The sequence below is a fragment of the Echeneis naucrates genome, chromosome 20 (genome assembly GCF_900963305.1).
Source record: "Echeneis naucrates chromosome 20, fEcheNa1.1, whole genome shotgun sequence".
NCBI classification, from domain to species: domain Eukaryota; kingdom Metazoa; phylum Chordata; class Actinopteri; order Carangiformes; family Echeneidae; genus Echeneis; species Echeneis naucrates.
In genome coordinates, this window is record NC_042530.1 from 14,817,834 (window position 1) to 14,832,687 (window position 14,854).

The following is a 14,854-nucleotide window of genomic DNA, read 5'->3' on the forward strand; positions in this document are numbered from 1 at the left end:
AACAGCAATATTTACATCTAAAGAATAATGGTCAGAGGTTGTTATACACACACACACACACACACACAAAATTCGAGCTGCCGCTGGTACATATCCAATCCAAGACAGAGTTTTACTTACTCTCCAGCGTCCCAGTACATCAGCGGTATACAGAACCAGAGAACAGAGGCGAGCAGTAAACCGGCTCAGCAACACTCCCATGGCTACACATGTGCTCACACACATAACCACACAAATTCATTCAAGCCTCAAAGGGTTCCCTGTTCCTCCGCTACAACATGCCTGTAGCCTCCCTATTCACTTGTGTTCCTTTGTCTCTTTTCTTATCTTCCATGATCACCAAAGGTGCCTGCTGAAAGCTCCAAGTTTTAAATTACAGATCCACCCCTTTCTAACTACCTGTACTGATTGGCCTTTACGTAACGCCTCGCCGAAGTATAGCTGTACATAAAAGACAGAGCAGCACTTCCTTTTTCTCTGCATGTTAAGGATGTGCTCCCTCGACAGTGTCCAGGGGCTAATCTAGCCTCACTGCAGCAGGTACATAGGGATCTTTGTCTCAATAACAAGAAAAGACACTAAGAAGACCTGCTATAAATACAGTGCAGGGTGCATGACAACTGAAGTCAAGGACAGGTAACGTTAATGCAACCTAAATCACATTAGGAAACAAATAGCTCCACAGCTCATACATAAAAAGGAGCATTGTTTCCGCAAGACCTAATGAATTGAACCGGTCTGACATATTGGATGGAAGCCAACCACCATCCACTGCTCCTCCATCAGGGGAGTTCAATTCAATCAAAGAAACTTTATTTGTCCTCAGGGGGCAATTTATAGGGGCACATAGAATAGACATGAAACAATAAACAAGTACACAAGAAGAACACAGAGCCAGTACAAGATACACTGCATACATTGTGAAGAAAATGACGATAAATGATATGGGAATTGTAATGAATGTACAACTTTCTCATTCTGGCTTAAATGAATCATTATGATATCATGGATGAGAGTCCCTCCATGAGTGCTGACATAGGAGAGAGAACGTAACTGCGTTTTAACTATTTCTCCTTTGTGTAGTTGTTCTATTAATTGTCTGTCTATGTTTGATTACACTGAGCGTCTAGCAGCACATGTCAAAACATATGGCAGGGGAAAAGGCCCTCTACCTGCAGCCCAGATGGCATCAGTATATGTGCAGGTCAGGAACCTTTTATGTGCTGCTGTGTAACATCCCACTACCACTTCCCGTTGCAGAATGACTTTTACTCATAGCCAAAAAACTAAATAAATACACTCACCAATCTTAAACTGTTGTTACAAATTACATTAACTAATATAGCACTCAGAGAGCTGTTTTTTTTAAATAATCAGTCCGTCTTAATGATATTGCTTAAATAATTGTATAATTTAATCACTGTCTCACTTGATTCAATGCTTTAATTTAATACAGCCACCTGCTATGACATCTCTTGAATTCACCTGCCCACCCACCCCTTGATACCCAAACCCCACCCTTCCACACCTCAAGTAAGGCCATAAAATATAAGATGTACTCACTGGTTAATCCAGACATTCTCCATTCACAGAGGGGCCAGGGTTATTTTCTGCTAATTAATTAGAGTTGAGTGTCTAAAAGCAGCTTAAAGGCTTAACAGAGCTCCCTTTCTACCACGTAGTAAAGTGGCTGGTGGAAACACTGACTCCTCACCACCCTTATCCACGCATGCACATGCTCCATGCTCCTGTCCCCTGTTACAGGAGGAATCTGCTCTCCAGCATCCAGCTGAGAGATGCTTCTTACCAACACCTCAATGCGTGGTCCTTTTTCTTGTTGTTGTCGTTGTCTGTTGTTAATTAACTGTACATTTTTGTGTGCAATTTATTGTTTTTAACCAACTTTAACTTAACATCTTTGACAACAAGAGTTTGTATTTCTATTCTGTTTTGTACTGATATTCAGTTTGTGTATGGGTACGTAGAAAAGCAAATCACATGGTAATGATGCATATCCTACATATTCAGGTTAGTAAAATACACTGAAGACAAAAGACTCTGGAAAGCAAAATTAAAAATCAAAACTAAAAACAACATGCTGTCTGTATCTATGCGTACAGTGTGCATGAATACTCTCAGGTATCACTTTTTTGCACATACCATCATATATCAGGTATGAAAAGCAAAGCAGTAGATGTCACTGAGCAAATGCCATCCTAACACTGTGTTTGTTGGTCTAGCAGTCTCAGTTGCCATGGAACCCCTGTAACCAAGTGTGAATCTAATCAACACACAACTGGGGTGCCACACACTGAAGACACTGACACACACACCAATACAAAGCCACCATCTCTATCTAGACAGGACAGTCGTTTGTGACAACAGGTATTTGAAAAAGAAAACAAAAGTCTATTATGAGTCTAAAAGAAGTTGTGCAACTGTGAATGACCAGGCTGGAAATCCACCCATCCGTCTATCCATTAGCTCCAGCGACTTAGCTTTGAAAGTAACTGTTGAAACTGTCAACAGTGACAGATGACATCAACACTGTAAATATTCACACACTGATCCCTTTTTTTACATCCAGACCACATAAATCACCACTGTGATATGGTGTCATGGTTGGCAGGAGAATCAGGTGCAAAACAAACAAACAAACAAAAAAATAAAAGAGTGGAATTATCTAATATTTTCTGCTGATGGTAAAAAGATTTTCTGAAATGCCACTTTTTACACAAAATGGTAGTGGTGAACATAGCTGTCCTCCAAGAAGTTCCCTTTTTGCTACACAAGCAGCTTAATGAAAGCGAGGCCTTCTTGCCTCGAAGTTTGGCCAGTACACACCACCTAACTGACTATCTTGACTGAAAAGCAAGATATTTCATGCAATTTTCTGCAAAGTGAGATAAATTTTCAACAACAAATCCAGCTCTGTCTGTGAGATACCACAATTAGTTTTATCCAAACACCGAATACAATAAAGAAGAGCATTTTACTGTGCACTGGGTAAACAGAAATTAGACCTAATTAAAAATGAAGACCTGGATCTTTGAAAAATGTGAGACCTTTAATGAAGGTATAAATGTAATTGCATTGCACTGTGAAACATGTCACTATATTTTAAGTTATGCTGATAACAATGACATAGATGTTTCTACCATAGGAACAATGATTACACCACCTTTGAAAAAATATTTTGTATGCACAACATGCACTTAAATAACTAGCACACTACTCCTTTATGAATAACTAATTGCTTTGTCCATAAGCCCCCACACAACCATCCCTTGTTCTTCTAGAAAAGATATAGGACAAGAGCTGTTCAGTATAAATGCATTGTAATGTGGATGGTCATTAGCCCAAATCAAAACTCATCTCAATTTCAAAAGACAAAAAAATGTAAGACTTTTCAAATATCTGCAGGAAACGTGCTCAACATTTACAGTAGTGAGAGAAACTCAGCAGAGAGGGTTGCCCCCTCCTCTCCAGACATGAGAGCATGTCTGGACAACTTAGCCAGGTAAAACAAGCCAACTTTACTTCTACCAAGAAAAAAAAAAAAAAACATGCAATAAATAACACACACATATACTTGCTTTTAGTCTCCTGACTCCTTGACCTGGGTCATCTTGCAGACTCTGGTCCTTCTCTTCTTCCTCTTTCTGTCCCTAGCACCAACTGTTGCCTCAGCACTCTATCATCCCACAGAGGCAGTGTTGAACGGCCTCGAGGCGCCACCCACGCCCTGCATGGAGGGAATGTGGACGTGGGTGCTGCAGCCACGCTGATGTGTCAGGGCCTTGGGGACAGCTCACTATTGTGCCAGCAAGGCTCCTCTGAGTGCGCACATACGCACATCACACCAGTGGGCTATACACACTCTTTCAATGAGCACACTTGCTCACATGCACAGTGTGTGTGCACACCGGAACAAGGCTTATCTTTCTCCTCTCCAAAGCACAATATTCCAGTCACCAGCTGTGACTGAGCCTCCATCTCAACCACACCCAAAACCAGACCTGACGTCCACTCCACCTGTTCACATGCAGCTACAAAAAAATATCTCAAACTGGGTAATGGGTTCTTTGTGTAACTGACAATGTAACAGTTGACTGTCATCTGGGCTGCATCAATAATTAATGCTGGTTATTTACAAAGCATTAAATGCAAACCACACACACAGAACTTACCTCTGCTTTATCTGGATGTAGAGTAACTGGTTGCAGACTGAGCACTACTCACGCCTTCTCAATTTCCTCGCCTTCTGCCTCTCCTAAATCTCACACTGCTCCCTCCATCACCACTGCTGCCCCTCCTCCCTCTGAGGTCATACCCAGACTGCCATCTACTGTCTTCTATCTCAGCGTAGAGGAGGGGGAACTTGATCTCTGTTCTGGATGCTACTTGGGGTAAAGGAGGGAAGGTGGTGAGAGTCCCCTGGGCTTGAACATGATTCCTCAGTGCACACTACAGTAAAAACAGCCGGGGATATATTAAGATGATAAGCTGACATGAAATAAATGCAACATCAGAGAGAAGGAGATGCATCAGAAAAGGGTGCACTCATGGGTCAGTTGGTACTAGAAGTGAGAGTTACACTTTATGAGCCAAATCAGGACTGGCACAGACGCTGTTGAATCAAGAGAAGCCTCCCAGTGGGATTTCCAAAAGGAGACCAGCACAGTAGAAAATCTAACCTGAGGTCAAAAGGGGATCGGCACTTTCCAAAAAACATTTAACAACATCATCTGTGACAGTAAAACCTTGAAACCACTCACAGCTTCCACTGAGAAAAGGTCAAAGGTCACCTTTGGTTATGTATGTGCAATTTGAGTATAGAGCACAGCATAGTTAGCGTGTGTTGCACTGTTGTATTGAAAAAACTGACACATTGTGTATGGGGTGCTACACTCAAACTAAGCTCAGACCAATACTGACAAATAACACAATGCTCATCCAATAATGGCTTACTTCATATGATTATGCTCAAATTATTACAATAGCAATACTTCTTTTCATCAATCAAAAATATTATTGTGTGTCTTCCAATTAAACTTGACTGCTACTTTATCAGAAACCTTAAGGAGAAAATAATGGGCCATTATGATTCAGGAAATCATCTTCAGTCATATCTTCAGTGTGTCCAGCAGTTTTCTGTAGACAACGTTTTAAAGGACTCCTCAAAACAAAGCAATCCGTCTATTTGCACCCATTTCATTCTTTGCTTTTCATTCTTCAGCTATTTTTGTTAGATTTTTTCTCCTTTGGAGCAAAAGGATATTACAACTCCACAGGGGCAGAAACCAGCAGTTTAACTAAAATAAAGTCTGACGGTGAATGAATTTCGTAGTCACGCCGAGGAAACAAAAGTGGGATGACTCAATGGAGCCATATAGTCACAGCAGCCAGCTGTATCCCTTTACATCAGCCACTCAATAATTCATGGGAGTTAAAGAGCACACAAGCTGCTGCTCAGGGACACACATGGCAGCAGCCAAATTATGGATCCATATAAGAGAACGTAAAGGGATGCATCTCCATATTATAAATGAATCCTGAAATGATTGATTAAGTTATTTAACATTACTCTCCTACCCCTTTAACAACTTCTATTAGGAGCATGCTTAAAAGCAATATCTTCGAATAAACCATATTTTCATTAATGCAGTGTTTCTTCCAAATACAGTAGAGCAGATTTATTAGCTTGGTCAACAAGACATGTCTCTCTCTCACTGACTCTCTGCCACAGTGTCTTATCAGTAAAGTATGTACTTTTTGTTTCTTGGTTATTGGAGGAATCTAGTGATACGTGTGGAGCAAATCATTATTGCATTGAGGCAAATGGCCACACCCACTCTGAGTCTGTTTGTGTTTGAGCTCTCTGCCTCTTAAAAGGAGGTTTGACCCCTTCACTGTCGCCAAGTGCATGTTCTTTGTGGGAATTGTTGGGTCTCTGTAAATGATATTGTAAAGAGAAGGTCTCAACTTGCTATTTTTGAAAAGGGCCTTCACATAACTTCTGTTGTGAGTTGGTGCAGTAGAAATAAAACTGATTTGACGCTGACATGACAGAGTTCACGGCCAGGGTGGAATCTTATTTGTCAAGATAAGAGAGAAACCACAGGACTGGACAGAGTAGCAGTGAGCCAACTTGGAGAAGCAAGTTCCAAGAAACCTTGGATGACCAGATGGAGGAGATGTAATAACGTTATAGAAGCATTGATGGAAGTATTTGTAAATAACGATGAAGCTGTTTACACACAGCTTCTTTCTTTATTACACGACTTTTTCACAACAAGCAAATTCTTTTATTTTTGACCTGCGGAAGTTTTAAACGCCATAAGGAAACAAGTACAACAGAGTGAATTATAATATATACAGTTGTGTGTATTTGTTTTTGCATTTACAGCACCATATATAAATAAGAATCTTCAGAAATTGCAATTGTGATGAACTTTTTTTTTCATGAATGGACATGTGTTCGAGTCACATCACAGCAGAGACAACAAGGCGATGAGGTGCTTTGCTTTGTCCAGTGGATAGTACATTTTTTTTAGGAACTTAGTTCAATAGTTTGTACAAAGCATCATCATCATCATTAGTTTTCATGGGGGGTGGGGCAATCGATAATCTGAATTAATTATTCAAAAAGACAATGAAGCTTTCACTGTGGTTCGTGGGCAGGACTGATTTTAGGCAACATGAATCAGTGAAAAGGTCAACATTTACCACTGAGTTTGCCTGAGCACATTTGCTTTGCTGTCCAGAGCCTGCAATGAAAACAGAGCACTCCAGTATACAACAAAGGCCTCCATTCAATGCTCAAACAAGACTAAAGGGGCAATATTGTGTCTTACCCCAGAGGAGAAGCAAAAAACTAGCATAACTAATGAGCTGCCTCTTTCAAATGTCAGAACACAGTGAAAAAAGACGAAAGCTGATGCAAAAACAGAAACATCACAATGTCATGAGCAGTTCCCCAAGTCTGAGTGTGAGCCCTGACCTTTTGCTTGTAAAGGTCAGCCCTGGGTCAAGCAGGGTCATCTGATCCTGGAAAGCAACCTGCAGCCCCCAGACAATGGGACAAATCCCTCTTGTAGCTGGCTCTGTTTAATAACCTGTCACCCGTTCATCACCAGTTCATCACCCGTTCATGTGTATGATTTGAAAAGTTTGGCCTTAGGTGCCTCCAAGTGGTAGAAATGGGAATTACATAAATGAAGAGCCTTTGTTTCTACATCAAAATTACTGTATGCGCTACATTGACCAAAAAAAAAAAAGAAATAAATAAATAAGTTGCAGAAGTTTTCCTATATGTAGGAACACATTTAATTATCCAAATGCCAATACCCAAACACACACATACACCCACACACTCCGAGCCCTCACCCTTTCACTTAGCTTAGCTTGTCTCCACTCTAGAGGACACTACCATGGAAACATGGCACAAAGGGAGGGACCAGTGAAAACAGGCCACAGAGGCCTGGGATAGAATACCAATAACACTGTGTGGGAAAGAAGCAGCCAATAATTGCATGTGATTCCCTACAGACTGCATTACTCTGGCCAGCATTTCCTCCAACACCAGCACCTTGTACACATACACACACACACACACACACACACACAAGCGTTGTGCAGAGATAAATTATTACAAATAACGTTACACTCAACCATCCAAATTAAACCAGAGAACATCAAAAAGTAATAAACGACACTCCAAATGAATTGATCGTAGCAAATTCTCATTACCCAGATAATTGTTCATATCCTAATAAATGTTGGCTTACTCTGAAGCCAAGGATTACGTTGGCACGTCTCACTCTCCACAACACTGTAGGTCTATTTGATGTCCTAAAGTTTGGTTTTTCTCAGCAGGACTTTATTTTTGTTAAGAGATAATTCCTCTGAGATGAAAATACAGGAAATGTGAGAAAGAACAGATTTGCGCAGTGTTACTATTTTTATCTTTTGTAGATTAACTGTGTAATCTGGGAAACCATTTCATTTACAATGACCTCGAGACTAACAAAGTAAGGTCACTAAAATATGTGCTATCTGTGATACAATAAAAATGTTAAAGTCAGGTAAAGTGACTAGCTACTTTAAAGCATATTTTCATTATTTAATTTCATTAGGGTAAACTTGATGTGACATTTTCTTTATCGTTCCATGGTTTGTCATTTGTGAAAACAAGCCTGGAAACTAACGCAGTCAAAAATTGACCCTAAATGTCCTTTTAATTCTTGGGGAAAACTGAATATTTTGTATTTTCAAATATTAAGCCTTAGATGTGACTTTAGTACTGTCCTGCAGAGCCCGACACCTGCTCATGTCAGCGTGTCTGAAGGCATGTTTTCTTTGCTCTGAGCTCAGGATTCGCAGGCTCATTCTCTTGTCATCACCACCTGTATGATGTGGCTACTGACTACCCAGTAAATGTCTGTATGCATTCCCAAAACTCAGTACACTTTATTGGTCAAAAGGATGAGTGTGGACGTATTGAGCTGAACACACTCACAGCTCTGTAGCTACTGACCCTCAAAAAGTCCATGAGTATCCTCAAAATGCAGCAGCTCTCAGGGGCTAATCAGTGATTAGTGTTTGTTGTTGCATTAATGCTCTCCTGCCCCACTGTGGTAACAAGTGACTTAATGCAACTTTAAAGCCACTTAGCCACTTATTTAGATATGGAGGTACAATCCAATAATCTAATGTTGGTGAGGTTTCACATGATCAATACCAACTTCAGCAGAGCATGACTGGAGTTAGCAACTGCCCACTGAGGCTAATCATCAGAGCTGCATATGGATAAGTTGTTGACAACCAGGCAAAGTAGCTTGGAAAGACTTCTGCAGTCCAGACTGAGGCAGACCTTCTTTTTTTTTTTTTTTTTTTCTTTTAAATCTTCATAATAACGTCAGGAGAAAAGTGAAAGGAAGAGAACCTTGGTATTTCTGCTTCTGGAATGGAATTTGATGACTGTGCAAATATCAGCATTAGGTTAATCCATAAAGTAATTCTTTGTGCATTTAATGGGGTCAAGCAGCAGGGTAGTATGACTGTATGTTTACAATGTCTGGGTGCAGTGTCTGACAATGTGGCGACACACAGTCTCCAGCACATCTATTCCATTTCTGATTTGTTAATCTCATTAATTAAATTTTTTTCTTTGACTGAACTTTGTACCCCATAATTTAATTCCTCTTCTAGTTATTCTAATGAGGTGGGCATTGACTGTATGCAAGTGGAGGTGTGTACTATGTGGCTCATATGAGGGATCTTGGGAGTGCTTCCTGTCTCAGTGCTGTGATTAGCCTTCCAATCTGGATAATCTTGAACCACAATCTCCCCCTAACTTTTACCATACCACAGCTCCCATGAATTGTTAGGGATAGAAGGGAAGATGTTAAAAAAAAAAAAAAAACCTTAGTAAATTTAGCACTGAGGCTTAAATGGAGAGACACCAAGAGGAGTCAGTGATTTGGGGTGAATGTGCTCTAGCAAAAGGATGTTTGTTTGAAGATCTCCTCCAGATATGCATTGAGACATAGCATAGTAAGTATATACTCTGCTTTACGTTTCTTTCTTCATATGTTTTATTTCTCCTTTACTGAAATGTGTCTGCTAAAAAAAAGCATAGCTACAGTTTGCTTTCAAGGCCACACCACAACAATATCAAAATAATGTAAACAGTGTGTGTGTGTGTGTGTGTGTGCCCATGTGCTTCCTCTCGACTAATGCTCCACCATGGAGCACTGGGATCCCAGTGGACTGAAGCAGAGGGTGTGGATCACTCACTGGAATTTAGCCCCGAGCTCCCCTCACATGCTTCGGGCCTGAATCACACTGCTGTTGTATCAACCCCCAAACTGTCACAACACTGTCTGCACTGGTGCAATGCCTTTGAGTTTTAAACTGGATGTTATGGATTTTACTGATTTCCATACTTCTCCATTCTACTACATATTGTCATGTTTAGGGACATCTACGAGGCTGGATGGAGCTTTAGTTGCAACGTTATTTAACCTGTTGACGTTGTACTTACATAGCAATGCATTAAAAGCACCTGTACACTTATTTATTCATGCAAAATATCAGTCAACCATAAAATCCTGCCTGATTCGAGTCAGGTGCTTCTATTAAAAAAATGTCCACATCCATTGAAGTGTAAAAGCTACAGTAACACAGATAACCACTCTTCACACCTATGGTGAGCACAAAAACATCAGAATGAACAAGACTGTAAAAACGTAGCCTGATCTTATGAATCTCAATTTCTGAACACAGATGGTATTTGCAATCGGCGTCAGAGCTTGGCATCAACAGCAAAAATTCATGGTGACAACCTTCCTCTTGTCAACAGCAAGCAGTAACCTCCAAAAATAAACATATTCACACCTTGGTACAATAAACAGTTTCAGTCTCTACACTTAATGCTCTCCTTCATGACAACTGCACAGGGGTAAATCAAAACATTTTAAAATTACATTTAAATTTCATTCAGACCTAAATATCTGCATAACAAAGGCTACACGCACCATAGTCTGAGTTTCAAATATGTTCGTCCACTTTGACCATTTTTGGATTAGCTGCAAAATCGAAGGAGTCACGCACTGCCAAGATGGCAGAGGCAAAGCAGCTCACTCCATGTGTCAAAATAACTCTTCAGACACCTAAGAGGCAGATTGATGGTGAAGTGTGCCAATCATGGGTTGAACGCCACAGGCTGTCTGTTGCTAGCCATCTTCATCCTTTCATGGACACAGTTTACCATCTTCTAATGGCTACCTAAAGCAGGATAATATTGCATCTGACAAGAAGTCGTCATCTCAAATATAGATTAAAAAATAGATTAAAAAAGTAATGTGCATGTTGCAAACTACATCTGAATTTAAACTGGTCACAAGATGGCTTGAAAAAGAATTGTAAGAGCAGCAGAGTAATTTCCCTCAGTTAACTTCATTGATGAAATCTAGAAAATATTAAACCTGCTGTCTGAAAAGCTGCTAAGAGAGGGGGGGGGGGATTAAATAGGCCTCATCAACCCCTGTGGTGAGTTCCCACATTTTGGAAATTTGGGAGGCATCTCTTGCTCATTGCTCACTGTGTGTCTAGTTAGAGCTGCAAAGGGGGTCTGATTTTGGCTGTGAAAGTTGGTCAAGAGGGCAGCGCTCTCTCAGGCTGGTGAACAGCTCATTTGTCACCGTGAGTGATTTTTCTTGCAGGACATGCTGCTCACACAGCAGTTATCACATCTTTCCTTCTTTGTTTGTGTCACAGAGTGTGTAATGAAACCATCACCATCTTGGAGCTTACACCATCCCTGTTGTTAACGCACTGATTAAAACTCCGGAGGAGGCTCCGGGGAGTCTGAAAGACTCTGGCACACATGCGCCTCCTCACATTGTTCTGATAGCACCTCAACACGTCAAAGCACCATAATCACTTTTTGCGTAAAGATCACAGAGGCAATCTTAGCTAGGATCCTCTAAGATTGCCAACTACTAATGGAGAAAGCTCGAGGAGACATCGCAAGAACTTCCCCTTTTTACTCACCAAGTGCTCTAGACGTGGAAACAAACACTGATGTAAACTTTTGCCGCTGTCCCCTCTTTCCTCTACTGAAATTTGCATGCTAGCCTATTATCCCAGGCCCATCTCATTCCACTAGCAAGTCACTGTTCAGAGGACATTTTATAACCTCTTGTCTTATAAATGCAATGATGGCTGAAAGTCTTACAATGAGCATTTCTCCGCTCCTAGCTAGACTTAGAAATAGCCACCTATATGTGTCTGTCCCACTGACATTGACATGACTGTCTGAAATGTATTATTACAATCATCATTTGCTATCATCAAAATCTGTTTAGTAGGAAACAGAAACAGTAGATAAGCATCTCCACTGATTCACACCATCAAAATTCCATGTCTGATGAAAAAATCTGTAGGTACGGTATAAAGTTGTTCCACTGATGTGATTTTTTTTATTTAAATTGACCAACAGTTTAGACACACATCTAAATGAGTAATACACAGGTGAGTAGCAAGCAATGTTGCGTGAGAAGTCTGGTCATGTGAGAAAAAGGGTTCCAGCTTCACATATACTGGGGGAACAAACCAACTTTGGAAGAGTGTAGCTGAGGAGGAGTGATCTGCTCTGTGCTCGATTCTGAATTGTGTGTGGTACATGCATACTCTGCTTTATGATCTATATTCCTGTAGATAGGACCATTCATTCATTCATCTACCACTTATCCATTTCCGGGTCACGGAGAGCACTGGAGCCAATCCCAGATCACACTGGGTGAGGGCGGGGTCACCCTGGACAGGTCACCAGTCCTTCACAGGCCAAACACATAGAGACAGACACCAACAACCTCTCACACTCATACTCAGACCTACGGACAATTTAGATTATCTAAACCGTCTTGAGATGGTGGGAGGAAACCGGAGTACCTGGAGGAAACACATGCAGGAGAACATGCAAACACCAAACCCGCGACCCTGTTGTTGGGAAACAGTGCCAACCACTATACCGCCATGCCGCTGCTAAAGGGGACCAGCATTTCAAAAAATGAACATCAGGTTGAAAATATAGACGATAAATATAGATATAAATAAATAAATAAATAAATATATATTCTCAATTTACATTTATTTATGCCTGGGTGTGTCAGAATTCTACAATAATGACCATCCACCAGCTCCACAAAATAAAACAAAATCCACATTATTACAGATTACGCTGATAAATACAGGAACTGATTACTGCAGCCATCAAGAAAATGTAGTTGATGTTAGACAACATTTCCTCTGAAATTTAGGTAAGTGTAAAGAAAAAGAAAAGTAAAGCTTTAAAATCAAGTATGAGTTCATTCACTTTACTGAATATTCTTTGGTGAAGGGCTTGATTAAATGCACTGTTACTTGTGATGTTTTGATGTTTGCTGTGGAGCGTAGCAGATGGGAGACGACAGATCTGCTAAAGGCTGAAGAGTCCCTGCTGCCGTCAAAGCCTCCATCCCCGCTAAATCTGATAATAACCCAGTGAGCCTTGTAGCCTCTTTACATTTTAGCTCAAGCAAAACAGTTCTTTCTGTGTTTTGGATTGACACGGACCGGTTTGGAGGTGGGTAGGTGGGGGATTGGGCAAAAAAATGCTTCCCATCCAGTGAAGCACTGCTTCACTGGATGGGAAGAAGGGAAACATCAAAAGGCAGCAGCACATGTTAACTGGACTGTTTGAGAGGGGATAGTATCGGGTTATTCCTGTCTTCACTAGATGAACTAATGGAAGGGTGGTAGTAAATTCTGCACAGCACCAGTCAGTGGAATTCAACCACACAAAGAAGCACTGACATCTGCAGTTCAGCAAACTGACCACAAAGTGAGAAGCCTTACCTGAAATATAGTGCGGAGGAAGTACATAACACTTAGCATTCTTGAAGAATTGAGTCAAAAAAAGACAGACAGACATACGCCCGTCTCCCCTTTGCCCTCCCCTTCTCTGCCCAGTAGTTTGCGTCTACCCAGCTCTTGTACCGTGTCTCTAGGTTAGTAGGAGTTCCAGCTTCACAACCTGCTGCTGTCTTAAACAGACTTAGCCTCAGTCATAGAGAGAGGGAGGGCAGGAGGGAAAAAGTCTTGCCACAGGAGTTGCATAACAGCTTATCTGACAGAGTCCCACACAGGTGGAGGACTTTACTGTACAAGTTGGAGTCCTCACGCAAAAAGGTTAGCAGGGATCCATTAAAGCTACAAAGAAGTATTTAAAAAGCTTCTCTATAAAAGTACTTCGTATGGTTTGGCAACTTTACTACAGCCCAGACTCTAAAATATCTCTAAAATCTTACATCTTTCTTCAGAATAATACATAAAGCATTAAATATTTTGCTCTCTTTTAGCAACCAGCATCTCTTCCTAACCAATGATCATTTGTGAGGTTGGATATTTCACTCTATGTTTTTTTGAAAAGTTACTAAAACAAACAGCTTTGGTATTATGTCAATTTCAGGAGTCACTCTTATTTTAACCTTGAGATAATTAATCTAAAGATGATCCACATACAGTAGGATGCAATTTGCTCGGATTTACAATAATCAGTCTGAGAAAGCAGCTTCTTAATTTTGAATGAAACCGTTTACACATTTCATTTTTATGGCATCTCAACATGCAAAAAGATTTTTTTGAATATGTAGCCAAGAAGTCACAAAAAATATGCAGCATAATAAATAATACATCAGCTCCAAAGAAACAATGACCTCACTGTTCTGTAAAAGGGGCTCAGAGTGAAAACAAAAGGCCAGCAGGGTCTGTACTACTCCACCACACCAATGTACAGCTCAGCCATGTGTTTCATTACAGTGAAATCCTTTCAAAGGCCTCTCAAACTCCTTTTATGTTACTTCACAGTCACGAAGAACCCTCTTTTTCTGTGCATGGCACTCCCACCTGACTTTGCCTGAAAGTAACTTTAAACTCAGTTTTAATGCTGTTTGTTTTGGCCTCACTGACATAATCAAGGCTCTGTCAACAACATTGCAGAATAATGAGTCATATGAATCTCTGTTTTATTTACAGGCTTTAGCAGCACATAAACCAAAAATTTTGCTGCGCATTAGAAATGAAAAGAGAACTAAGACACACCAGGAAGATTGAGTGATGTTGAACCGCCGATGTTGAACATATATATATATGTAGCTCCAGATTTGGGGGAAATACCACCCCCTGCTGGGTCAATTTTTTTTTTTGCATGATTTAAAAGGTACAACTACTCAGCACTAAAGTCATCAATGTCGGACTTCTTTATGTGGGTGGAAAGAATTCAACACTAAGTTTTCAACAATTTAAG

General features: G+C 40.5%; 1 protein-coding gene across 2 annotated transcripts in view; it reads right to left on the reverse strand.

Moving 5' to 3' along the window:
- The window catches only part of arhgef4 (Rho guanine nucleotide exchange factor (GEF) 4), a 109,754-nt gene that overhangs the window by 71,747 nt on the left and 23,153 nt on the right, over nucleotides 1–14,854 (reverse strand). Inside the window, exon 1 of one of the 2 annotated variants that reach the window (XM_029528940.1) lies at nucleotides 13,405–13,426. The exons of the other annotated variant lie outside the window; for it this stretch is intronic. The gene's annotated coding sequence lies outside the window, so the exon portion shown is untranslated. Of the gene's footprint in view, nucleotides 1–13,404; nucleotides 13,427–14,854 lie in introns of those variants that run through there. 2 annotated transcript variants of the gene reach the window in all.